The 27610-nt window shown below is 36.7% G+C and overlaps 1 protein-coding gene across 14 annotated transcripts in view; it reads left to right on the top strand.

Moving 5' to 3' along the window:
• VPS13B (vacuolar protein sorting 13 homolog B) overlaps positions 1-27610 on the top strand; it is a 795150-nt gene that overhangs the window by 152307 nt on the left and 615233 nt on the right. The window lies entirely within an intron of this gene.

Genomic DNA, 27610 nt, shown 5'->3' with positions numbered 1-27610 from the left:
GCCCTGCAAACCGGTTCATCTGTACCATTTTTCTAGTTTCCACATATATGCGTTAATATACGATACTTCTTTTTCTCTTTCTGACTTACTTCACTCTTTATGACAGTATCTAGATCCATCTATGTATCAACAAATGACCCAATTTCGTTCCTTTATATGGCTGAGTAATATTCCATTCTATACATGTACCACATCTTCTTTATCCATTTGTCTGTTGATGGGCATTTAGGTTGCTTGCATGACCTGGCTATTGTAAATAGTGCTGCAATGAACATTGGGGTGCATGTGTCTTTTTGAATTATGGTTTTTTCTGGGTATATGCCCAGTATGGCATTGCTGGCTCATATGGTAATTCTATTTTTAGTTTTTTAAGGAACCTCCATACTGTTCGCCATAGTGGCTGTATCAATTTACATTCCCACCAACAGTGCAAGAGGGTTCCCTTTTCTCCACACCCTCTCCAGCATTTGTTGTTTGTAGATTTTCTGATGATGCCCATTCTAACTGGTGTGAGGTGACACCTCATTGTAGTTTTGATTTGCATTTCTCTAATAATTAGTGATGTTGAGCAGCTTTGCATGTGCTTCTTGGCCATCTGTATGTCTTCTTTGGAGAAATGTCTATTTAGATCTTGTACCCATTTTTGGATTGGGTTGTTTGTTTTTTTAATATTGAGCTGCATGAGCTCTTTATATATTTTGGAGATTAATCCTTTGTCCTTTGATTCATTTGCAAATATTTTCTCCCATTCTGAGGGTTGTCTTTTTGTCTTGTTTATGGTTTCCTTTGCTGTGCAAAAGCTTTGAAGTCTCATTAAGTCCCATTTGTTTATTTTTGTTTTTATTTCCATTACACTAGGAGGTGGATCAAAAAAGATCTTGCTGTGATTTATGTCAAAGAGTGTTCTTCCTATGTTTTCTTCCAAGAGTTTTATAGTGTCCAGTCTTACATTTAGCTCTCTAATCCATTTTGAGTTTATTTGTGTGTAAGGAAGTGTTCCAATTTCATTCTTTTACATGTAGCTGTCCAGTTTTCCCAGCACCACTTATTGAAGAGACTGTCTTTTCTCCATTGTATATCCTTGCCTCCTTTGTCATAGATTAGTTGACCATAGATGTGTGGGTTTATATCTAGGCTTTCTATCTTGTTCCATTAATCTGTGTTTCTGTTTTTGTGCCAGTACCATATTGTCTTGATTACTGTAGCTTTATAGTACAGTCTGAAGTCAGGGAGTGTGATTCCACCAGCTGCATTTTTTTCCCTCAAGACTGCTTTGGGTATTCGGGGTCTTTTGTGTCTCCATACAGATTTTAAGATGATTTATTCCAGTTCTGTAAAAAATGCCGTTGGTAATTTGATAGGGATTGCATTGAGTCTGTAGATTGCTTTAGGTAGTATAGTCATGTTCACAGTATTGATTCTTCCAATCCAAGAACATGGTATATCTCTCCATCTGTTGGTATCATCTTTAATTTCTTTCATCAGTGTCTTATACTTTTCTGCATACAGGTCTTTTGTCTCCCTAGGTAGGTTTATTCCTAGGTATTTTAATTATTATTGTTGCCATGGTAAATGGGAGTGTTTCCTTAATTTCTCTTTCAGATTTTTCATCATTAGTGTATAGAAATACAAGAGATTTCTGTGCATTAATTTTGTATCCTGCAACTTTACCAAATTCATTGATTAGCTCTCGTAGTTTTCTGGTGGTATTTTTAGGATTCTCTATGTACAGTATCATGTCATCTGTAAACAGTGACAGTTTTACTTCTTCTTTTCCAATTTGTATTTGTTTTATTTCTTTTTCTTCTCTGATTGCTGTGGCTAGGACTTCCAAAACTATGTTGAATAATAGTGGCGAGAGTGGACATCCTTGTCTTGTTCCTGATCTTAGAGCAAATGTTTTCAGTTTTTCACCATTGAGAATGATGTTTGCTGTGGGTTTGTCATATATGGCCTTTATTATGTTGGGGTAGGATCCTTGTATGCCCACTTTCTGGAGAGTTTTTTCATAAATCGGTGCTGAATATTGTCAAAAGCTTTTTCTGCATCTCTTGAGATGATCATATGGTTTTTATTCTTCAATTTGTTAATATGGTGTATCACATTGATTGATTTGTGTATTTTGAAGGATCCTTGCATCCCTGGTATAAATCCCACTTGATCATGGTGTATGATCCTTTTAATGTGTTGTTGGATTCTGTTTGCTAGTATTTTGTTGAGGATTTTTGCATCTATATTACATCAGTGATATTGATCTGTAATTTTCTTTTTTTGTAGTAGTATCTTTGTCTGGTTTTGGTCTCATGGTGATGGTGACCTCATAGAATGAGTTTGGGAATGTTCCTTCCTCCTCAATTTTTTGGAAGAGTTTCAGAAGGATGGGTGTTAGCTCTTCTCTAAATGTTTGATAGAATTCACCTGTGAAGCCATCTGGTCCTGGACTTTTGCTTGTTGGGAGATTTTCAATCACAGTTTCAATTTCATTCCTTGTGATTGGTCTGTTCGTATTTTCTATTTCTTCCTGGTTCAGTCTTGGAAGATTATACCTTTCTAAGAATTTGTCCATTTCTTCCAGGTTGTCCATTTATTCTTGTTTCTTGAGGTAGGGTTGTATAGCTGTAAACTTCCCTCTTAGAAAAGCTTTTGCTGCATCCCACAGGTTTTGGGTCATTGTGTTTACATTGTTATTGTCCCTAGGTAATTTTTGATTTCCTCTTTGATTTCTTCAGTGAACTCTTGGTTATTTAGTAACGTATTGTTTAGCCTGCATGTGTTTGTGTTTTTTACGTTTTTTCCCCTGTAATTCATTTCTAATCTCATAGCGTTGTGGTCAGAAAAGATGCTTAATATGATTTCAGTTTTCTTAAATTTACTGTGGCTTGATTTGTGAGCCAAGATATGATCTATCCTGGAGAATGTTCCGTGCGCACTTGAGAAGAAAGTGTAATCTGCTGTTTTTAGATGGAATGTCCTATAAATATTAATTAAACCTATGTGGTCTATTGTGCCACTTTAAGCTTCTGTTTCCTTATTTATTTTCATTTTGGATGATCTGTCTATTGGTGTAACTGAGGTGTTAAAGTCCCCCACTATTATTGAGTTACTGTTGATTTCCTGTTTTATAGCTGTTAGCAGTTGCCTTATGTATTGAAGTGCTCCTATGTTGGGTGCTTATATATTTATAATTGCTGTATGTTCCTCTTGGATCAATCCCTTGATCATTATGTAGTGTCCTTCCTTGTCTCTGGTAACATTCTTTATTTTATTTATTTATTTATTTATTTATTTTTTTGCGGTACTCGGGACTCTCACTGCTGTGGCCTCTCCCGTTGCGGAGCACAGGCTCTGGATGCACAGGCTCAGCGGCTTGGCCCACGGGCCCCGTCTCTCTGCGGCACGTGGGATCCTCCTGGACCGGGGCATGAACCCACGTCCTCTGCATCGGCAGGCGGACTCCCAACCACTGGGCCACCAGGGAAGCCCACATTCTTTATTTTAAAGTCTATTTTATCTGATATGAGTATTGCTCTTCCAACTTCCTTTTTTTTTGGGGGGCGGGTACGTGGGCCTCTCACTGCTGTGACCTCTCCCGTTGTGGAGCACAGGCTCTGGACGTGCAGCATCAGCGGCCATGGCTCATGGGATCCAGCCGCTCCGTGGCATGTGGGAACTTCCCGGACCGGGGCATGAACCCGTGTCCCCTGCATCGGTAGGTGGACTCTCAACCACTGTGCCACCAGGGAAGCCCGTTCCAACTTTCTTTTGATTTCCATTTGCATGGAATATCTTTTTCCATCTCCTCACTTTCAGTGTGTATATGTCCCTAGTTCTGAATTGGGTCTCTTGTAGACAGCATATTATGGCTCTTATATTTGTATCCATTCAGCAAGCCTGTGTCTTTTGTTTGGAGCGTTTAATCCATTCACGTTTAAGGTAATTATCGATATGTATATTCCTATGACCATTTTCTTAATTGTTTTGGGTTTTTTTTTTTTAAATAGGTCCTTTTCTTCTCTGTGTTTCCCAGTTAGAGAAATTCCTTAAGCATTTGTTGTAGAGCTGGTTTGCTGGTGCTGAATTCTCTTAGCTTTTGCTTGTCTGTAAAGCTTTTGATTTCTCCATGGAATCTGAATGAGATCCTTGCCAGGTAGAGTAATCTTGGTTCTAGGTTCTTCCCTTCATCACTTTAAGTATATCATGCCACTCCCTTCTGGCTTGTAGAGTTTCTGCTGAGAAATCAGTTGTTAACCTTATGGGAGCTCCCTTCTATGTTATTTGTCATTTTTCCCTTGCTGCTTTTAATAATTTTTCTTTGTCTTTAATTTTTGCCAGTTTGATTACTATGTGTCTCGGCGTGTTTCTGCTTGGGTTTATCCTGTATGGGACTCTCTGCTCTTCCTGGACTTGGATGGCTGTTTCCTTTCCCACGTTATGGAATTTTTCGACTATAATGTCTTCAGATATTTTGTCCAGTCCTTTTTTCTCTTTTCTCCTTCTGGACCCCTATAATGCAAATGTTGTTGCATTTAATTTTGTCCCAGAGGTCTCTTAGGCTGTCTTCATTTCTTTTTATTCTTGTTTCTTTGTTCTGTTCCACAGCAGTGAATTCCACCATTCTCTGTTCCAGGTCACGTATCCGTTCTTCTGCCTCAGTTATTCTGTTTTTTTTTTTGCCGTACGCAGGCCTCTCACTGCTGTGGCCTCTCCTGTTGCAGAGCACAGGCTCTGGACGCACAGGCTCAGCGGCCATGGCCCATGGGCCCTGCCGCTCCGCGACATGTGGGATCCTCCCGGACCAGGGCACGAACGAGTGTCCCCTGCATCGGCAGGCGGACTCTCAACCACTGCGCCACCAGGGAAGCCCAGTTATTCTGCTTTTTATTCCTTCTAGTATAGTTTTCATTTCAGTTATTGTATTGTTCATCTCTGTTTGTTTGTTCTTTAATTCTTCTAGGTCTTTGTTAAACATTTCTTGCATCTTCTCGATCTTTGCGTCCATTCTTTTTCCGAGGTCCTGGATCATCTTTCTGTATCATTATTCTGAATTCTTTTTCTGGAAGTTTGCCTATGTCCCCTTCATTTAGTTGTTTTTCTGGGGTTTTATGTTGTTCCTTCACCTGGTACTTAGCCGTCTGCCTGTTCATCTTGTCTGTCTTTCTGTGAATGTGGTTTTTGTTCCACAGGCTGCAGGATTGTAGTTCTTCTTGCTTCTGTTGTCTACAGTCTAGTGGATGAGGCTATTCCTATTGAATTATTATTATTATTATTATTTTTAACATCTTTATTGGGGTATAATTGCTTTACAATGGTGTGTTAGTTTCTGCTTTATAACAAAATGAATCAGTTATACATATGTTCCCATATCTCTTCCCTCTTGCGTCTCCCTCCCTCTCACCCTCCCTATCCCACCCCTCCAGGCGGTCACAAAGCACTGAGCCAATATCCCTGTGCCATGCGGCTGCTTCCCACTAGCTATCTACCTTACGTTTGTTAGTGTGTATATGTCCATGACTCTGTCTCGCCCTGTCACAGCTCACCCTTCCCCCTCCCCATATCTTCAAGTCCGTTCTCCAGTAGGTCTGTGTCTTTATTCCTGTCTTACCCCTAGGTTCTTCATGACATTTTTTTTTCTTCTTAAATTCCATATATATGTGTTAGAATTATTAACTTAAGAAATAACTGATGCTGCCTTGGAAAACAATTTGTTAGTTCTTGAACAAGTTAAATGTAGAATTATTATATAACCCAGCAATTTTACTCCTATAAATACACCCAAGAATTGAAAACATATATCTACATAACATCTTGTACATGAATTCATAACATTATTTTTTCCTTTTTGCATGCAAAAGTATTATTTATTTATTTTTATTTAAAAAATTATTTTAATTTTCGGTCATGCCGCGTGGCTTGTGGGATCTTAGTTCCCCAACCAGGGATCAAACCCATGCCCCCTGCTTTGGAAGCACTGGACCACCAAGGAAGTTCCAAAAGTATATTTTTTTAATAATAATTTTATATATTTAAGGTATGCAACAATTTAAGAATGTTTTGATATACATGGTGAAATTATTACCAGGGTCAAGCTAACATATATATCTCCTCACATAGTTACATTGTTTTCCTGTGGTGAGAGCACCTGAAATTTACTCTTAACAAATTTCCAGTATACGTTACAGTATTAAGTAAAATCATCATGCTGTACATTAGATTTCTAGAACTTATCCTACATAACTGCAATTTTGTACCCTTTGACCAACATATCTCATTTCTCCCACTTCCTGGCCCTGGTAAACAGTATTCTGGCTTCTGCTTCTATGAATTTGACTTTTTAGAGTCCACATATAAAGGATTTCACATAGCATTATTCTCAATAGCCAAAAGGTGGATAGAACACAAATGTCTTTTAACCGATGGATGGATAGACAAAATGTGTTATATCTTTATGATGGAATATTATTCAGACATAAAATGGAATGAGGTACTGATAACATGCTGTGGATGAACCTTGAAAACATTATGCTAAGTAGAAGAAGCCAGATGCAAAAAGTCTCATATTTTGATTCTAGTTTTATGAAATGCTTAGCATATACAAATACACAGATACAGAAAGTAGATTAGTGTTTGCCAGAGTCTGGGGAAAAGGAGGAATGGGGAATGACTGCATGAGTTTCTTTCAGATTGATGAAAATGTTCTCGAATTAGTAGTGACGTTTTCACACTTGTGAATATGCTAAATTCTACTTAATTGTACACTTTAAAAGGGTGAATTTTGTGTTATATGAATTTTATCTCATTTAAAAAAATGTTTTAAATTGATGTATATTTAATTGGACTAAATTATGTGTTGTGGTCTGAATGTGTCCCGCCAAAATTCATATGTTGAAATTCTAATGCCCAATGTGATGGTGTTAGGAACTGGGGGGGCCTTTGGGAGTTGATTAGATCACGAGGGTGGAGTCCTCACACATGAGATTAATGTCCTTATTAAAAGAGGCCACAGAAGAACTCCGTTGATCCTTCTGCCATCTGAGGACCCAATGAGAATTTAGTAGTCTGCAGCAGGAGGAGGTTCTCACCAGAACCTGACCATGCTGGCACCCTGATTTTGGACTTTCAGCTTCCAGAATTGAGAGAAATAAATTTCTCTTGTTTATATGCTACTCAGTCTGTGGCATTTAGGTATAGCAGCCCTAATAGGCTAAAGCATTATGTTATTGCCATTGTTATGGCCATTATTTTATGTGGAGTTACTGTACAAAAGCTTTTCTTTCAGATCCTCACCCATAATGCCTATAGTGAAGCCTTCATTGGCAATAGCATTTATCACTGTTGGAAATTATCTAATTCATGTTTTTGTTTGTCAGGTTTCTGTTTTCTGTGATATTCTCTCCAGAGTTTTTGTTTCTTTGTCTTTTTTTTTTGGTTTACTGTCTCACAGTGTTAATCTTCCTTTATTTAAAATTTTTGTTTTTTGTCAACTGGCTTAGATAGCCTAAAAATTCATATTAAATTTTGATGGTGCTTAGTTTATAATTTTTATTCTGACAAACTAATTCCATATTTCCTTCTTTGAATTTATCAAATGGACTGTGTTATGCAAAAACATTTTTTAAAAAATTTCTTACTCTGAAAATATTCTTTCCTAATAGAATGCTGGCATAGGTCTTAAAAAGTGGAACAGACAAGTAATCACAGATTAAGTGATTAATAACCTGATGTTCTGACACTGAGAAATCTAAAATTAGTAGAACAAATTTTTTGGAGATTAAGGGAGTGGAGGAAAGTGGAACAATGTTAGGAAGATTCATCTCTTTGACAAGGAATCTTATTTTTATCAAATGAAGCAGCTATAAAATTTATCATAGATGAATTACAAGAATCAGCTAAAATATTTTTAAAAAGCTAGATTTCCAAGTGTCTAGTTTTCTTATGTCTTTTTTTGCCCCCCCCCCCCAAATCTTATTCTGTTTATTTTAGTCTTAGTACAGTGCTTGCTTATATTGTCCTCTAAATTTTCTGTCTTAAGATCCAGGAAATATATATTTAAGGTATAAAGTTGTTAGCATTTTATTATCTTACATCTGTGGGCGGTCAGTAGACAACCCTCAGCAGTGTTAAGCTTTGTTTAATGTGTTTGGTTTAACCAGTGATCCTTTGCTTTACATTGCAACTAGTTCTCATTTACTATATTAATGGAGTGATTATGCAGGCTATGTATGTTTTTAGACTTCTCAGACTTATATTCTGATAATGTTTGGAAGAAGAAACATTCTTCTATTTTACAGTTGACTCGAAGCTAAGCGCTTGTCTTCAATGTTTCTGCCTCACCTTCCATCATAATCTTTTGCCCCAGCCTACCTTCCTACTTCTTGCTATCTTGTTATTGATAGTTACTAACGCATAGCATCCAGTTTTCTCCTGTCCATGATTCTAGTGGCTTTTCCCTCTGTATCTATTGAGCATAATTCTGACTTGATAGAATTCTCCTGTATTATCCTTTTTTCTTTAATAGCTGTTTCTTTAACACAAGTCAACACAGTTTTTTCATTTGGATTAAACACTGTGGTATAGTCTGTGTGTTCCTTAAAAATTACATTCGCTTCCACATTCATGCCTTTGCCCAGGTTTACCCCTCTACCATATGCCAGAAATGCTTTAACTTGGTTTCTCTTCTCCTTCCCATTCCTTCTGTTCAGTCTTTTTTTCAAAACATCTTTATTGAGATATAATTCATCTACCATATGATTCACTTTTTTTTGGTATGCAGTATTTGGCTTGTTGTATATTCAGAGTTCTGTATTCATCACCACAATCAATTTTAGAACATTTTCACTGCCCCCAAAAGAAGTCCCACATTCTTTAGCCATCACTCCCCAAGCCTTCCATCTCCCCAAGCCATAAGCAAACACTAATCTGCTTTTTGTCTATATGGATTTGCCTATTCTGGACATTACATGTAAATAGATCATGTAAAATACAGTCCTTTGTGACTGATTTCTTTCACTTAGGGTACTTTTTTGAAGTTCATCCATATTATAGCATATATGAGTTTCTTTTTATTGTCAAGCAGTATTCCACTGTATGTATATACCATTTTGTTCATCCATTTGTCAGTTGGACTTTTGGGTGGTTTCTACTTTTGATATTTATGCATGATGATGCGATGAACATCCATGTACAAGTTTTTGTGTGGACATATGCTTTTATTTCTCTTGGGTGTATTTCTGGCAGTAGAAATGCTAGGTCATATGGTAACTCTAACCTTTTGAGGAATTGCCAGGGTGTTTTCCAAGGCAGCTGTACCATTGTATATTCCCACCTGTAGTATATGAGGATTCCAGTTTTTCCCACATTTTCACCATAATGTTATTACCTGTCCTTCTGGTTCTGGTTTGTCCTAGGGGCTATGAAGTAGTGTCTCATTGTGATTTTGATTTGCATTTCCCTCATGTCTAATGGTGTTGGCTCTTTGTATATCTTTGTGGAGAAATGTCTGTTCAAGTCCTTTGTTCATTTTTGAATTGGTTCTTTTATCTTTTTGTTTTGAGAATTCTTTATATATTCTAGATACAATTTCCTTATCAGATACATGGTTTGTGAATGTTTTCTGCAGTTCTGTGGGTTGTCCTTTTACTTTCCTGATGGTGATCTTCTAACTTTTTCACCTGTAGCCTCAAGTACATCTTTACATTGGACCTTGTTATCATTTATCAATAGAAATGCTTTGTTTCTTCTTTGTTCCTGATCCTGCTTCTTGATCTTCATCATTACTTTTAGCCCTTTTAATTCTTTCAGCCTTTTTAATATCACAGAATCCTCACTGCTCTTGTTACTCAGCTTGATTCCTGAGGCCGGCAATTTCAGTGATGCTACCCTTCTAGATTCATTTCTTCCTTTCTCCTTTCATCTTTGGTTTCTCTGTGCCTCTTCTGCAACATGTTCTGCTTGCAAATAAGAAACTTCTGTGTGTCCTACCTCTTCAGTCACCAGAACAACACTGTGCTCTCTGAACTGAACTGTTACTTATTTTGAGGACTTTTAGGAAAAATACATTTATAATTGAGTTCCTATCTTACCATTTCATTAAGTGCAGATTGTAACTTATTAGTTGCCTTTGAAATCAATGTCTTTGGTAACCACTAAGAGTTTGAAAAGAATAAAAGAGAATGAAGTAGAATGAATGCCGTATATTGGGTTGGCCAAGAAGTTCCTTCAGGTTTTTCCGTAAGATGTTACAAAAAACCTGAACAAACTTATTGGCCAACCCAATAGTAAGAAAAAGGATTATGTTTGTTATATCCATAAACGTGAAAGGTGTACGTTGTTAGTAAATACAATTATGCTTTAATTTTTTTCTTGGTGAGACTAGGAATTAAAATTCTATGCAATTGCTTCTTGAATGTTTGAGTCTTGGAAACTGAGAGGACATGGGAGATGCCCTGAATAACAAAAGGAAAAAAATCTAGTATTTTCCCAAAGAGAGAGAACTAAAAGAATTTGATAATAAATAATTAATGACATGCATTTGAAATTTTAAAATTCCTTAGCTAGAAAATGCATTATTGATTTTTATAATATTTTAGATGATGTGTCAGGGGAATGCACAGGGTCACTGACAAAACACATGTACACATAAAGCATAGGACACTCCTGGAAAATTTAAAATGTGAAAAATATTCATTACGCAATCTTGAGAGCCAAAATAAAATGGTTACTGATTTCCTGATTATAATAACAATCGATTCTCAGTGAAGAGTGACCGATATCAAGTTGTGAAATAATATAATTTTATCACTCAAAGGAAGTAAGTAGTTTGATAGTGAAGTTGTATATGTGTCCTATTTATGTAGCATTTTTATATAAAGAAAACTAAGCACAAAAATAGTCTTTTATTCTTGGTTTATAGGTACAAGATTATTTCACTGTTTTACTAACCTGATTAGTTTTTTTAAAAAAAATAACTATTTAATTTTATTCTTTTCTTTTAATAACCAAAACTGTTAAATAGGTCAGCGTATGTAAAATCAAGTAACATTAGGTTGTTGGATTTCATTGGGCCGTAGAATATGCAACAAGCTCGTGCGCCAGTCTTCTAAAATGTTGGAGTAATAATTGTGCTTCACAACTGAGATACCAAATTTCGTTGCAAGCATCAAAACTGCAAATGCCTTTAAGGAACAAAAGATGTTTTCTTTGATAGACTGTATTATAATATGTCACAAAAATGAAATAATTTTTCTACAGTCAAGTATTCTAATTTCTATTATGTGGATGAGTTTATCTAAGAGGCTTTAAGAGAATATCTATGTGAATATTGAATTATACTACATGTTCTTTAAAGTTACACTGATGATTTTTCTTCCTCAGCTCTTCTAAAAAGAGAATAAAATTAAAAGATACTAAAATAAATAGTAAAAAAGTTCTGTGCTAATGCTTCTTAGAGATTTAATTTTGTGCACTGAACTTTATTAATCCGTATGTTACGTAGATACTGGTGTGGTGAATGTCTTTCTCAGGTAAAAGAATATTTTTACTTTTCAACTATTAAAATTACTGAATTGTATTGTGGAAATCTGATTATATGTCTAAAGGAAGTACAGTTTGTTTCATTGAGCTTCAGTTAACTTATCTATAAAAGTGGTGTTAATATCTTTATTGTTTTTAATTTTATTTTTTATAACATCTTTATTGGAATAAATTGCTTTACAATGTAGTTTCTGCTGTATAACAAAGTGGATCAGCCATATGCATACATGTATCCCCATATCCCCTCCCTCTTGCGTCTCCCTCCCACCCTCCCTATCCCACCCATCTAGGTGGTCACAAAGCACAGAGCTGATCTCCCTGTGCCATGCAGCTGCTTCCCACAAGCTATCTATTTTACATTTGGTAGTGTGTATATGTCCATGCCACTCTCTCACTTCGTCCCAGCTTACCCTTCCCCCTCCCTGCATCCTCAAGTCCATTTTCTACATCGGTGTCTTTATTCCCATCAGGCCCCTAGGTTCTTCAGAACCATTTTTTTTTTTAGATTCCATATATATGTGATAGCATACAGTATTTGTTTTTCTCTTTCTGACTTACTATACTCTGTATGACAGTCTCTAGGTCCATCCACCTCACTGCAAATAACTCAATTTCATTTCTTTTTATGGCTGAGTAACATTCCATTGAAACACTACATTTTAAATCAACTGTACTCCAATACAAATTAAACAACAAAAAAGAAGGTGCTAGTTACATTGCATCTGGAAAAGGTGAATGCAAAAGGCAGGTTACCTCTTGTTGTCTTTCAGCTTTAACCACATGCTAGAGAAAAGTTTTCACTGGACATGCATCTTAACCATTAGTAGCAAAAACAATGTTAGAAGCTGGAAATACAAACTGGAGTCTATGGAATTCATGCCAGCTTATTTTGATGCAACTCTTGATACTTATTACGAAAACTCTTGATACTTATTATGAAAAGTTTAAGATAAATTCTGAAGGTATGGAGAAAAGGGAAGCCTTTTGCACGGTTGGTGAGAATGTAAATTGATACAGCCACTATGGAGAACCGTATGGAGGTTTCTTAAAAAACTAAAAATAGAACAGCCATATAACCCAGCAATCCCACTACTGGGTGTATACCTTAGGCATATACCATAACTCAAAAGGACACATGTACCCCAATGGTCATTGTAGCACTATTTACAATAGACAGCATATGGAAACAACCTAATTGTCCAACAATAGATGAATGGATATAGAAGATGTGGTACATATATACAATGGAATATTATTCAGCCATAAACAGGAACGAAATTGGGTTACTTGTAGAGACGTGGATGGACCTAGAGTCATACAGAGTGAAGTAAGCCAGAAAGAGAAAAATATCATATATTAACACATATATGTGGAATCTAGAAAAATGGTACAGATGAACCTATTTGTAGGGCAGGAATAGAGATGTAGATGTAGAGAACGGACATGTGGACCAAGCTGATCTTGTGCTATATGGCTGCTTCCCACTAGCTATCTGTTTTACATTTGGTAGTGTATATATGTCAGTGCTACTTTCTCACTTCGTCCCAGCTTACCCTTCCCCCTCCCTGTGTCCTCAAGTCCATTCTCTATGTCTGCGTCTTTATTCCTGTCCTGCCCCTAGGTTCAGCAGAACCTTTTTTTTTGTTGTTGTTTTTTTAGATTCCATATATATGTGTTAGCATACGGTATTTGTTTTTCTCTTTCTGACTTACTTCACTCTGTATGACAGACTTTAGGGCCATCCACCTCACTACAAATAAGCTCAATTTCATTTCGTTTTATGGCTGAGTAATATTCCATTGTATATATGTACCACATCTTCTTTATCCATTCATCTGTTGATGGACACTTAGGTTGCTTCCATGTCCTGGCTATTGTAAATAGAGCTGCAATGAACATTGTGGTACATGCCTCTTTTTGAATTATGGTTTTCTCAGGGTATATGCCCAGTAGTGGGATTGCTGGGTCGTATGGTACTTTTATTTTTAGTTTATTAAGGAACCTCCATACTGTTCTCCATAGTGGCCGTATCAATTTACATTCCCACCAACAGTGCAAGAAGGTTCCATTTTCTCCACACCCTCACAAGCATTTATTGTTTGTAGATTTTTTGATGATGGCCATTCTTACTGGTGTGAGGTGATACCTCGTTGTAGTTTTGATTTGCATTTCTCTAATGGTTAGTGATGTTGAGCATCCTTTCATGTGTTTGTTGGCAATCTGTGTATCTTCTTTGGAGAAATGTCTGTTTAGGTCTTGTGCCCATTTTTGGATTGGGTTGTTTGTTTTTTTGATATTGAGCTGCATGAGCTGCTTGTATATTTTGGAGATTAATCCTTTGTCAGTTGCTTCATTTGCAAATATTTTCTCCCATTCTGAGGGTTGTTTTTCGTGTTGTTTATGGTTTCCTTTACTGTGCAAAAGCTTTTAAGTTTCTTTAGGTCCCATTTGTTTATTTTTGTTTTCATTTCTCTAGCAGGTGGGTCAACAAGGATCTTGTGGTAATTTATGTCATAGAGTGTTCTGCTTGTGTTTTCCTCTAAGAGTTTGATAGTGTCTGTCCTTACATTGAAGTCTTTCATCCATTTTGTGTTTATTTTTGTGTATGGTGTTAGGAAGTGTTCTGATATCATTCTTTTACATGTAGCTGTCCAGCTAACCCGCACCACTTATTGAAGAGGTTGTCTTTTCTCCGTTGTATATTCTTGCCTCCATTATCAAAGATAAGGTGACCATATGTGCGTGGGTTTATCTCTGGGCTTTGTATCCTGTTCCATTGATCTATCTTTCTGTTTTTGTGCCAGTACCATACTGTCTTGATTACTGTAGCTTTGTAGTATTGTCTGAAGTCAGGAGCTTAATTCCTCCAGCTCCTTTTTTCTTGCTCAAGACTGCTTTGGCTCTTTGGGTTTTTTTGTGTTTCCATACAAATTGTGAAATTTTTTGTTCTAGTTATGTGAAAAATGCCATTGATAGTTTGATAGGGATTGCATTGAATCTGTTGATTGCTTTGGGTAGTATAGTCATTTTCACAATATTGATTCTTCCGGTCCAAGAACATGGTATATCTCTCCATCTATTTGTATCATCTTTAATTTCTTTCATCAGTATCTTATAGTTTTCTGCATACAGGTCTTCTGTCTCCTTAGGTAGGCTTATCCCTGGGTATTTTAATTATTTTTGTTTCAGTGGTGAATGGGAGTGGTTCCTTAATTTCTCTTTCAGATTTTTCATTGTTAGTGTATAGGAATGCAAGAGATTTCTGTGCATCAGTTTTGTATCCTGCAATATTACCAGATTCATTGATTAGCTCTAGTAGTTTTCTGGTAGCATCTTTAGGATTCTTTAAGTATAGTATCATGTCACCTGCAAACAGTGACAGTTTTAGTTCTTCTTTTCCAATTTGAATTCCTTTTACTTCTTTCTCTCTTCTGATTGCCGTGGCTGGGACTTCCAAAACTATGTTGAATAGTAGTGGTGAGAGTGGGCAACCTTGTCTTGTTCCTGATCTTAGTGGAAATAGTTTCAGTTTTTCACCATGGAGAACCATGTTGACTGTGTGTTTGTCATATATGGCCTTTATTATGTTGAGGTAGGTTCCCTCTTTGCCTACTTTCTGGAGAATTTTTATCATAAATGGGTGTTGAATTTTGTCCAAAGCTTTTTCTGCATGTATTGAGATGATCATATGGTTTTTATTCTTCAGTTTGTTAATATGGTGTATCACATTGATTGATTTGCATATATTGAAGAATCCTTGCATTCCTGGGATAAACCCCACTTGATCATGGTGTATGATCCTTTTAATGTGCTGTTGGATTCTGTTTGCTAGTATTTTGTTGAGGATTTTTGCATCTATTTTCATCAGTGATATTGGTTTGTAATTTTCTTTTTCTGTGTGTGATATCTTTGTCTGGTTTTGGTATCAGGGTGATGGCGGCATTGTAGAATGAGTTTGGGAGTGTTCCTACCTCTGCAGTTTTTTGGAAGAGTTTGAGAAGGATGGGTGTTCGCTCTTCACTAAATGTTTGATAGAATTCTCCTGTGAAGCATCTGGTCCTGGACTTTTTGCTTGTTGAAAGATCTTTAATCACACTTTGAATTTCATTCCTTGTGATTGGTCTGTTCATATTTTCTATTTCTTCCTGGTTCAGTCTTGGAAGGTTATACCTTTCTAAGAATTTGTCCATTTCTTCCAGGTTGTCCATTTTATTGGCATAAAGTTGCTTGTAATAGTCTCTTAGGACGCTTTGTATTTCTGCGGTGTCCATTGTAACTTCTCCTGTTTCATTTCTAATTTTATTGATTTGAGTTCTCCCCCTCTTTTTTCTTGATGAGTCTGGCTAAAGGTTAATCAATTTTTTTATCTTCTCAAAGAACCAGCTTTTAGTTTTATTGATCTTTGCTATCATTTCCTTCATTTCTTTTTCATTTATTTCTGATCTGATCGTTTTGATTTCTTTCCTTCTCCTAACTTCGGGTTTTTTTTGTTCTTCTTTCTCTAATTGCTTTAGGTGTAAATTTAATTTGTTTATTAGAGATTTTTCTTGTTTCTTGAGGTAGGATTGTATTGCTAACTTCCCCCTTAGAACTGTTTTTTCTGCATCCCATAGGTTTTGGTTTGTCGTGTTTTCATTGTCATTTGTTTTTAGGTAGTTTTTGATTTCCTCTTTGATTTCTTCAGTGATCTCTTGGTTATTTCGTAGCGTATGGTTTAGCCTCCATGTGTTTGTAATTTTTACCGTATTCTTTACGTAATTGATATCTAGTCTTATAGCGTTGTTGTCAGAAGAGATACTTGATATGATTTCAGTTTTCTGAAATTTACCAAGGCTTCATTTGTGACCCAAGATATGATGTGTCCTGGAGAATGTTCCATGAGCACTTGGGAATAAAATGTATTCTGTTGTTTTTGGATGGAATGTCCTATAAATATCAATTAGGTCCATCTTGTTTAATGTGTCATTTAAAGCTTGTGTTTGTTTAATTTCATTTAGGGTGATCTGTACATTGGTGAAAGTGGGGTGTTAAAGTCCCCTACTATGATTGTGTTACTGCTGACTTCCCCTTTTATGGATGTTAGCATTTGCCTTATTTATTGAAGTGCTCCTATGTTGGGTGCATAAATATTTACAATTGTTATATCTTCTTCTTGGATAGATCCATTGATCATTATATAGTGTCCTTCTTTGTCTCTTGTAATAGTCTTTATTTTACAGTCTATTTTGTCTGATATGAGAATTGCTACTCCAGCTTTCTTTTGATTTCCATTTGCATGGAGTGTCTTTTTCCATCCCCTCACTTTCAGTTTGTATGTGTCCCAAGGTCTGAAGTTAGTCTCTTGTGGATAGCATATATACGGATCTTGTTTTTGTATCTATTCAGCCAGTCTGTGTCTTTTGGTTGGAGCATTTAAACCATTTACATTTAAGGTAATTATCAATATGTATGTTCCTATTACCATTTTCTTAATTGTTTTGGGTTTGTTTTTGTAGTTCTTGTTTTCTCTTGTTTTTACTCCTAGAGAAGTTCCTTTAGCATTTTTTATAAAGCTGGTTTGGTGTTGCTGAATTTTCTTAACTTTTGGTTGTCTGTAAAGTTTTTTATTTCTCTGTCAAATCTTAGTGAGATCCTTGCTGGATAGGGTAATCTTGGTTGTGGGTTTTTCCCATTCATCAGTTTAAATATGTCCTGCCATTCCCTTCTGGGTTGAAAAGTTTCTCCTGAAAGATCAGCTGTTAACCTTATGGGCATTCCCTTGTATGTTTTTTCTTGCTTTTCTTGTTGCTTTTAATGTTTTCTTTGTATTTAATTTTTGATAGTTTCATTAATATGTGTCTTGGGGTGTTTCTCCTTGGATTTATCCTGTATGGGACTCTTTGCACTTCTTGGACTTAAGTGACTATTTCCTTTCCCATATAGGGAAGTTGTCAACTATAATGTCTTGAAATATTTTCTAAGTCCCTTTCTTTTTCTTTTCTTCTTCTGTGACCCCTATAATTCAAATGTTGGTGCATTTAATGTTGTCCCTGCGGTCTCTGAGACTGTTCTCAGTTCTTTTCATTGCTTTTTCTTTGTTTTGCTCTGTGGTAGTTATTTCCACTAGTTTACCTTCCAGGTCACTTATTTTTTCTTCTGCCTAAGTTACTCTGCTATTGATTCCTTCTAGAGAATTTTTAATTTCATTTATTGTGTTGTTTATAATTGTTTGTTTGCTCTTTAGTTCTTCTAGGTCCTTGTTAAACGTTTCTTGTATTTTCTCCATTCTATTTCCATTATATTGGATCATGTTTACTGTCATTACTCGGAATTCTTTTTCAGGTAGACTGCCTGTTTCCTCTTCATTGTTTGGTCTGGTGGGTTTTTACCTTGCTCCTTCATCTACTGTGTGTTTCTCTGTCTTCTCATTTTGTTTAACTTATTGCATTTGGGTTTTCCTTGTTGCAGCCTGCAGGTTCATAGTTCTCGTTGTTTTTGGTGTCTTTCCCCAGTGGATGATGTTGGTTCAGTGGCTTGTGTGGTCTTCCTGGTGGAGGGGATTGGTGCCTGTGTTCTAGTGGGTGGGGCTGGATCTTGCCTTTCTGTCGGGCAGGGCCACGCCCCACAGTGTGTTTTTGGGCGTCTGTGAACTTATGATTTTAGGTAGCCTGTATGCTATTGGGTGGGGTTGTATTCCTGTCTTGCTAGTTGTTTGGCATGGGGCCTCCAGCACTGGGACTTGCTGGCCATTGTTTGGAGCTGGGTCTTAGCATTGAGACGGAGATCTCTGGGAAAGCTCTTGCTGATTGATATTACGTGGGCCTGGGAGGTCTATGGTGGTCCTTGTCTTGATCTTGGCTCTCCCACCTTGGAGGCTTAGGCCTGACACCAGGGTGGAGGACCAGGACGCTGTCAGCCACACAGGTTCACTCTGTTCAGTGGCCACCAGTTGGATCCTTAGTTTCACTTAACTTCTTGGAAAACGCATGTTGTTGTTCACAAAGAGAACAGGAGGGCAGTTAGGAAATGTATCACTTCTTCTAACTGGGCTCCCGGCACCAGAATCCCTGCCTTGCCCTGTGGGCGAGCGGCTGTGATGATATCTTTAGATATACTCACAGAGTACTTGTGAGTGCAAAATATAGTATTATTTGTGGAGTTTATTTGTTATTCTTGTCCTGGCTATAGATTACTGCTGTAATCACACAAATGGGGTTATTACCTATGGAGGTAGTTGTAGGGTTGGAGGTTCTTGGAGACTGAGACACCCAACATCAGAATTGTAGCCTCCGGATCCATTGTTTTAGCTAAGGAGATATAGGGCAAAGATAAATACAAAGTAAGGCAAGAAAGTAAATAGGATAACGAAGTAGTCAACGTGATAAGAGAAGAACAAAATTCAAGGCGTTGGTTAGCTCTCATTGTTTGGACTTATTGAACAGACTGTATTGTGCCACTTTAATGTAACTGTTTACAAGACGCTACCACAGGCTCACAGTCACCTAGGATGAACCATATATTCTCTCTTCTGCTAGGGATTCCAAAGAGGTGTGGAACAATAGTGGGATACTAGAAATATTTTCACTGGGAGACTAGATACATATGAAACTCTGTTTTTTAATCTGCCTTTTCATGTACTGTACAGCTGTCTTCTAAGCATTTTTCCTCTACTGAGCTGCATATTGTAGGGACTAGATACCATAAAACTTACTTGAATAGTCTGAATTGGCTCACCTTCTTTAGGTTGATGTTTCTCATGCATTAATTTCTCTTGTGTTTTCCCAGTAATATTGATGTTGGCATGTTATGTTTCCTGTGTTACATGTGTGAAAGTTTATGCTTAGAACAATTTAGTGTTTTTCTTAAGTATCATCCTACAGAGTAAGCTAGTTTTTGAAGCCAGGCCTTTGGACCTTTCTGTTACTATTACTTGTGCTACATCAAACAACCTCTCTGGAAAATGAGACTAGAAATAAAGTAAAATAATTAAAGTTTGCTATTCCACTAGAAATTATGTAATGAAAGAATAGCAAATATTGGGAATTTAATTAAAAATATAAAGAAATTATAAAGAATAAAGCAGAGATGTTAACGTTTGGACTTTAACATATTAGTAATTGAGATTCTTGAATTACACATTTTTATTGTTCATGTTTCTGATGGTACTCAAATCAGAAATTATAACCTTTGTCCTTTTGCTAGATGATAAAATACAAAGTCACACATGGCTTTTGTTTGCTCAGGAAACAAAGACTTGTTACCAGTTTGTCCTTATTCAGGTAGTTCATTGTTTTGTTGACAATCTAGTTCCATTAATCTGGTATTTGCAGAGAAATTACTTACAGACTTTAAAATCTGTGCTGAAGGTGATCACATGGACATTTGAATCCGTTATTTAAGTGATGTCTTAATGTTAAAATAAAAATCTACTTTCCAGAATGTAACTGTAAAAGTATTTCATGCAAGATTTCATGTGGGATATCTTAATGGTTGAATAATAAATTTTACCTCATAAAAATGAAATTCAATAATACAGTAGCTTTCTCAGCTCAGTAGCATCTGGTCTATTCTCATGAGAGCCAATATTTTCCAACTCATTAGGATCATGTCGTTCTGTATGTCGTCAACATTGACTTAGCCAAGCTACCTTTACTTACATAACCGCCAAACTATTAAATAGGTCTCTTGTGGAGTGAAGTCAAATACTCCTCTTACTTTACTTCTGTCTTAGAAGAGGGGAAGAAAATGTACATACTGTAACATTTAAACATCTGGTCTAAAACCACATCAGTGTAACTCTGAGCAAAGTTACACGTTTGGTATTCTTCCCAGGTGTGCATATAAAAAGGGTTTTGGGGTTGTTGAACAGTTCTTTAACCATTTAGGAAAAAGATTGAGGCATAACGATATGCTTTTTCTATTCTTCAAACTACGTTTCCCCCCGACACCTCCAGTGTGTTCTAAAATATATATATATATTTTAATAAATTTATTTATTTATTTATTTATTTATGGCTGCACTGGGTCTTCGCTGCTGTGCGTGGGCTTTCTGTATTTGCGGTGAGCGGGGGCTACTCTTCGTTGTGGTGCGCAGGCTTCTCATTCCGGTGGCTTCTCTTGTTGTGGAGCCTGGGCTCTAGGCACGCGGGCTTCAGTAGTTGTGGCTCGCAGGCTCTAGAGCGCAGGCTCAGTAGTTGTGGCACACGGGCTTAGTTGCTCCACAGCATGTGGGATCTTCCCAGCCCAGGGCTCGAACCTGTGTTCCCCGCATTGGCAGGCAGATTCTTAACTGCTGCGCCACCAGGGAAGCCCTAAAATATACATTTTTGATCTGTTATAAAATTTTCCTTCCAGATAGAAGTATTGATTATAAAGTATCCTTGCCTAAAAGTAAAAATGACTTGAGTTAGATTTGCTTTAAAAAGTACCAATAAGACTTTTTGATGTTTAAATTGGAATAAAAATTTAATAAAATAAATTGAAGAAGACAAAAATGGAAAAGATATTCATGCTTATGAATTGGAGAGATCACTATTGTTATAATGTTCATGCAGCATAATGACTTGCCTTACGTTTGTTGGGAAATGATTTACCACAGTAAGTTTAGTGAACATCCGTTGCCTTGTATAGATAAAATAAAAAAGAAAAAATATTTTTTTCCCCCTTGTGATGAGAACTTTCAGGATTTCCTCTTTTAGTAACTCTCAAATATACCATACAGCGTTATTAACTAGTCATTATGTTGTACATTACATCTGCAGTACTTACTTATTTTATAAGTGGAAGTATGTACCTTTTGACCACCTTTATCCAATTTCCCTGCCCTCCATCTCCTCCCTCTTGTAACCACAAATCTTATCTCTTTTTCTGTGAGGCTTCCTCCCCTCCCCTCTTCTACATATAAGTCAGATCAAACAGTATTTGTCTTTCTTGACTTATTTCACTTAGGATGATCCCCTGAAGGCTCATGTTTTGTTTTTTATCGAATATGCCAGGATTTCCTTTGTTTCTTTGTGACTGAATAGTATTCCATTGTGTATTTAAACCATATTTTCTTTATCCACTCATCTGTTGATGGACACTTAGGTTGTTCTCATATCTTGCTATTGTAAATAATGCTGCAGTGAACATGGGAATTCAGGTATCTCTTGGACATAGTGATTTATTTCCTTCGGATATAGACCCAGAAGCAAATTTGTGGGTCATATGGTAGTGCTAATTTTAATTTTTTGAGGAACCTCCACACTGTTTTCCATAGTGGTTGCACCAACTTACAATCCCACCAACAGTGCCCAAGGGTTCCCTTTCCTCCACATCCTTGCCAACATTTGTTATCCCTTGTCTTTTTTTTTTTTTAAAAGCTCTCTCTTTTACACATAAAACAGTTGTTGGACAACCAACACCAGTATTGAAATTTACAAATTAGAATTTGACTTTATTTTATTCTTTTATTTTTCTTTTATTTTTTTTATTCAAACAGAAAGTTACAAAAATTATAATCATCCTCATCAGTTCACTCAGTCCCATGTAATTAACTTTTTTTATATTGATGTTTTGTTAGCACTTTTATGAATTCATCAGTTTTCCATTAGAGTTCTGAAAATGCTTATTCATTCAGTTCAGCAGTATAGTCAGTTACCAGAAAGCTGTACTTATGAGAGTCTTTTCCATGAATTCCTTGAAGATGAAACCCTTCTATAGGAACATTTTTGCAGAAGCATCAGAGTACACCCAGAACTGTCTGTAAATGACAAAAGACTTAAAAATGACCACGGTTAAAGATTTGATGAAAGTTCATAATAATGCAATTGACAAGGAAATTTAGTTATTTCTGAGATTTACATTTTTTTTTTTTTTTTTTTTTGCGGTACGCAGGCCTCTCACTGTTGTGGCCTCTTCCATTGCGGAGCACAGGCTCTGGACACACAGGCTCAGCAGCCATGGCTCACGGGCCCAGCCGCTCTGTGGCATGTGGGATCTTCCCAGTCCGGGGCACAAACCCACGTCCCCTGCATTGGCAGGCGGACTCTCAACCACTGCGCCACCAGGGAAGCCCTGAGATATACATTTTAAATTAATAACTAGAATTATGATTTATAACATTATACCAAAACATATAAGATTTTTAGAAATTTCATGTAATGTCTGAAATAAATATATTAGCATATTTCCATACAAATAACCCAAAGAAAGTTTATTATTAGTTGTTTTTTTGTTTGTTTTTTTATACTGCAGGTTATTAGTCATCAGTTTTATACACATCAGTGTATACATGTCAATCCCAATCGTCCAATTCAGCACACCACCATCCCCAACCCACTGTGGTTTTCCCCACCTGGTGTCCATACATTTGTTCTCTACATCTGCGTCTCAACTTCTGCCCTGCAAACTGGTTCATCTGTACCATTTTTCTAGGTTCCACATACATGTGATAACATACGATATTTGTTTTTCTCTTTCTGACTTACTTCACTCTGTATGACAGTCTCTAGGTCCATCCACGTCTCAACAAATGACTTAATTTCATTCCTTTTTATGGATGAGTAATATTCCATTGTATATATGTACCACATCTTCTTTATCCACTCGTCTGTTGATGGGCATTGAGGTTGCTTCCATGAACTGGCTATTGTAAATAGTGCTGCAGTGAACAATGGGGTGCGTGTTTTTTTTTTTTTTTTTTTTTTTTGCGGTACATGGGCCTCTCACTGTTGTGGCCTCTCCTGTTGCGGAGCACAGGCTCCGGACACGCAGGCTCAGCGGCCATGTCTTACGGGCCTAGCCGCTCCGCGGCATGTGGGATCTTCCTGGACTGGGGCACGAACCCGTGTCCCCTGCATCGGCAGGCAGACTCTCAACCATTGCAACACCAGGGAAGTCCTGCATGTGTCTTTTTGAATTATGGTTTTCTCTGGGTATATGCCCAGTAGTGGGATTGCTGGATCATATGGTAATTCTATTTTCAGTTTTTTAAGGAACCTCCATACTGTTCGCCATAGTGGCTGTATCAATTTACATTCCCACCAACAGTGCAAGAGGGTTCCCTTTTCTCCACACCCTCTCCAGCATTTGTTGTTTGTAGATTTTCTGATGATGCCCATTCTAACTGGTGTGAGGTGCTACCTCATTGTAGTTTTGATTTGCATTTCTCTAATAATTTGTGATGTTGAGCAGCTTTTCATGTGCTTCTTGGCCATCTGTATGTCTTCTTTGGAGAAATGTCTATTTAGGTCTTCTGCCCATTTCTGGATTGGGTTGTTTGTTTCTTTAATATTGAGCTGCAGGAGCTGTTTATATATTTTGGAGATTAATCCTTTGTCCATTGATTCTTTTCCAAACATTTTGTCCCATTCTGAGGGTTGTCTTTTTGTCTTGTTTATGGTTTCCTTTGCTGTGCGAAAGCTTTTAAGGTTCATTAGGTCCCATTTGTTTATTTTTGTTTTTATTTCCATTGCTCTAGGAGGTGGATCAAAAGAGATCTTGCTGTGATTTATGTCAAAGAGTGTTCTTCCTGTGTTTTCCTCTAAGAGTTTTCTAGTGTCTGGTCTTACATTTAGACCTCGAATCCATTTTGAGTTTATTTTTGTGTATGGTGTTAGGGAGTGTTCTAATTTCACTCTTTTACATGTAGTGGTCCAGTTTTCCCGGCACCACTTATTGAAGAGACTGTCTTTTCTCCATTGTATATCCTTGCCTCCTTTGTTGGAGATTAGTTGACCATAGGTGTGTGGGTTAATCTCTGGGCTTTCTATCTTGTTCCATTGATCTGTGTTTCTGTTTTCGTGCCAGTACCATATTGTCTTGATTACTGTAGCTTTATAGTACAGTCTGAAGCCAGGGAGTCTGATTCCTCCAGCTCCGTTTTTTTCCCTCAAGGCTGCTTTGGGTATTCGGGGTCTTTTGTGTCTCCATACAGATTTTAAGATGATTTATTCCAGTTCTGTAAAAAATGCCATTGGTAATTTGATAGGGATTGCATTGAGTCTGTAGATTGCTTTGGGTAGTATAGTCATTTTCACAATATTGATTCTTCCAATCCACGAACATGGTATATCTCTCTGTCTGTTGGTGTCATCTTTAACTTCTTTCATCAGTGTCTTATAGTGTTCTGCATACAGGTCTTTGTCTCCCTAGGTAGGTTTATTCCTAGGTATTTTATTCTTTTTATTGCAGTGGTAAATGGCAGTGTTTCCATAATTTCTTTTTCAGATTTTTCATCATTAGTGTATAGGAATGCAAGAGATTTCTGTGCATTAATTTTGTATCCTGAAACTTTACGAAATTCATTGATTAGCTCTAGTAGTTTTCTGGTGGCATTTTTAGGATTCTCTATGTGTAGTATCATGTCATCAGCAAACCGTGACAGTTTAACTTCTTCCTTTCCAATTTGTATTCCTTTTATTTCTTCTTCTTCTCTGATTGCCGTGGCTAGGACTTCCAAAATGAATTTGAATAATAGTGGTGAGAGTGGACATCCTTGTCTTGTTCCTGATCTTAGAGCAAATGCTTTCAGTTTCTCACCATTGAGAATGATGTTTGCTGTGGGTTTGTCACATATGGCCTTTATTATGTTGAGGTATGTTCCCTTTATGCCCACTCTCTGGAGAGTTTTTATCATAAATGGCTGTTGAATTTTGTCAAAAGCTTTTTCTGCATCTATTGAGATGATCACATGGTTTTTATTCTTCACTTTGTTAATATGGTATATCACATTGATTGATTTGCGTATATTGAAGAATCCTTGCAACGCTGGGAAAAATCCCAGTTGTTCATGGTGTATGATCCTTTTAATGTGTTGTTGGATTCTGTTTGCTAGTCTTTTGTTGAGGATTTTTGCATCTATATTCATCAGTGATATTGGTCTGTTATTTTCTTTTTTTGTAGTATCTTTGTCTGGTTTTGGTATCAGGGTGATGGTGGCCTCATAGAATGAGTTTGGGCGTGTTCTTCCCTCTTTAGTTTTTTGGAAGTGTTTGAGAAGGATGGGTGTCAGCTCTTCTCTAAATGTTTGATAGAATTCACCTGTGAAGCCATCTGGTCCTGAAGTTTGGTTTGTTGGAAGATTTTTAATCACAGTTTCAATTGCATTCCTTGTGACTGGTCTGTTCCTATTTTCTGTTTCTTCGTGGTTCAGTCTTGGAAGGTTATAACTTTCTAAGAATTTGTCCATTACTTCCAGGTTGTCCATTTTATTGGCATGAATTTCCTTCTAGTAGTCTCTTAGGATGCTTTGTATTTCTGTGGTGTCTGTTGTAACTTCTCCTTTTTCATTTCTCATTTTATTGATTTGAGTCCTCTTCCTCTTTTTCTTGATGAGTCTGCCTAATGGTTTATCAATTTTGTTAATCTTCTCAAAGAACCAGCTTTTAGTTTTATTGACCTTTGCTATATATATTTTTTTGTTTCTATTTCATTTATTTCTGCTCTGATCTTTATGATTTCTTTCCTTCTGCTACCTTTGGGTTTTGATTGTTCTTCTTCTCTAGTTCCTTTAGGTATAAGTGTAGATTGTTTACTTGAGATTTTTCTTGTTTCTTGAGGTAGGCTTGTATAACTATTAACTTCTCTCTTAGAACTGCTTTTTCTGCATCCCAAAGGTTTTGGATCATCGTGTTTTCATTGTCATTTGTCTCTAGGTATTTTTTGATTTCCTCTTTGATTTCTTCAGTGAACTCTTGGTTATTTAGTAATGTATTGTTTAGCCTCAATGTGTTTGTGTTTTTTACGTTTTTTTCACCTGTAATTCATTTCTAATCTCATAGCGTTGCGTCAGAAAAGATGCTTGATACGATTTCAATTTTCTTAAATTCACTGAGGCTTGATTTGTGACCCAAGATAGGCTCTATCCTGGAGAATGTTCCATGCACACTTGAGAAGAAAGTGTAATCTGCTGTTTTTGGATGGAATATCCTATAAATATCAATTAAATCTATCTGGTATCTTGTGTCATTTAAAGCTTCTGTTACCTTATTTATTTTCATTTTGTATAATGTGTCCATTGGTGTAATTGAGGTGTTAAAGTACCCCACTATTATTGTGTTAGTGTCGATTTCCTCTTTCATAGCTGTCAGCAGTTGCCTTATATATTAAGGTGCTCCTGTGTTAGGTGCATATATATTTATACTTGTTATATCTTCTTCTTGGATCAATCCCTTAATCATTATGTAGTGTCCTTCCTTGTCTCTTGTAACATTCTTTATTTTAAAATCTATTTTATATGATATGAGTATAGCTACTCCAGCTTTCTTTTGATTTCCATTAGCATGCAATATCTTTTTCCATCCCCTCACTTTCAGCCTGTATGTGTCCCTGCATCTGAAGTGGGTTTCTTGTAGATAGGCTATATATGTGTCTCGTTTTTGTATCCATTGAGCTAGCCTGTGTCTTTTGGTTGGAGTATTTAGTCCATTCACGTTTAAGGTAATTATCGATATGTATGTTCCTATGACCATTTTCATAATTGTTTTGGGTTTGTTTTTGTAGTTACTTTTCTTCTTTTGTAGGTCCTTCTTGTTCGTAGGTCCTTCTTTTGTAGGTCTTCTCTTTTGTAGGTACTTTTCTTCTCTTTTCTTTCTCTCTTAGAGAATTTCCTTTAGCATTTTTTGTAGAGCTGGTTTGGTGGTGCTGAATTCTCTTAGCTTTTGCTTGTCTGTAAAGCTTTTGATTTCTCCATGGAATCTGAATGAGATTCATGCCAGGTAGAGTAATCTTTGTTGTAGGTTCTTCTCTTTCATCACTTTAAGTATATCATGCCACCCCCTTCTGGCTTGTAGTGTTTCTGCTGAGAAATCAGCTGTTAACCTTACGGGAGTTCTCTTGTTGTTATTTGTCGTTTTTCCCTCACTGCTTTCAATAATTTTTCTTTGTCTTTAATTTTTGCTGGTTTGATTACTGTGTGTCTCGGTGTGTTTCTCCTTGGGTTTATCCTGTATGGGACTCTCTGCGCTTCCTGTATTTGGGTGGCTATTTCTTTTTCCATGTTAGGGAAATTTTCAACTATAATCTTTTCAAATTTTTTCTCTGGTCCTTTTTTCTCTGTTTTCCTTCTGGGTCCCTATAATGTGAATGTTGTTGTGTTTAATGTTGTCCCACAGTTCTCTTA

The sequence above is a fragment of the Delphinapterus leucas genome, chromosome 17 (assembly GCF_059928025.1).
Source record: "Delphinapterus leucas isolate spDelLeu-1000000601 "Yukka" chromosome 17, BTC_Dleu_Yukka2, whole genome shotgun sequence".
Classification (NCBI taxonomy): Eukaryota; Metazoa; Chordata; class Mammalia; order Artiodactyla; family Monodontidae; genus Delphinapterus; species Delphinapterus leucas.
This window is presented reverse-complemented; position numbering and strand designations above follow the sequence as displayed.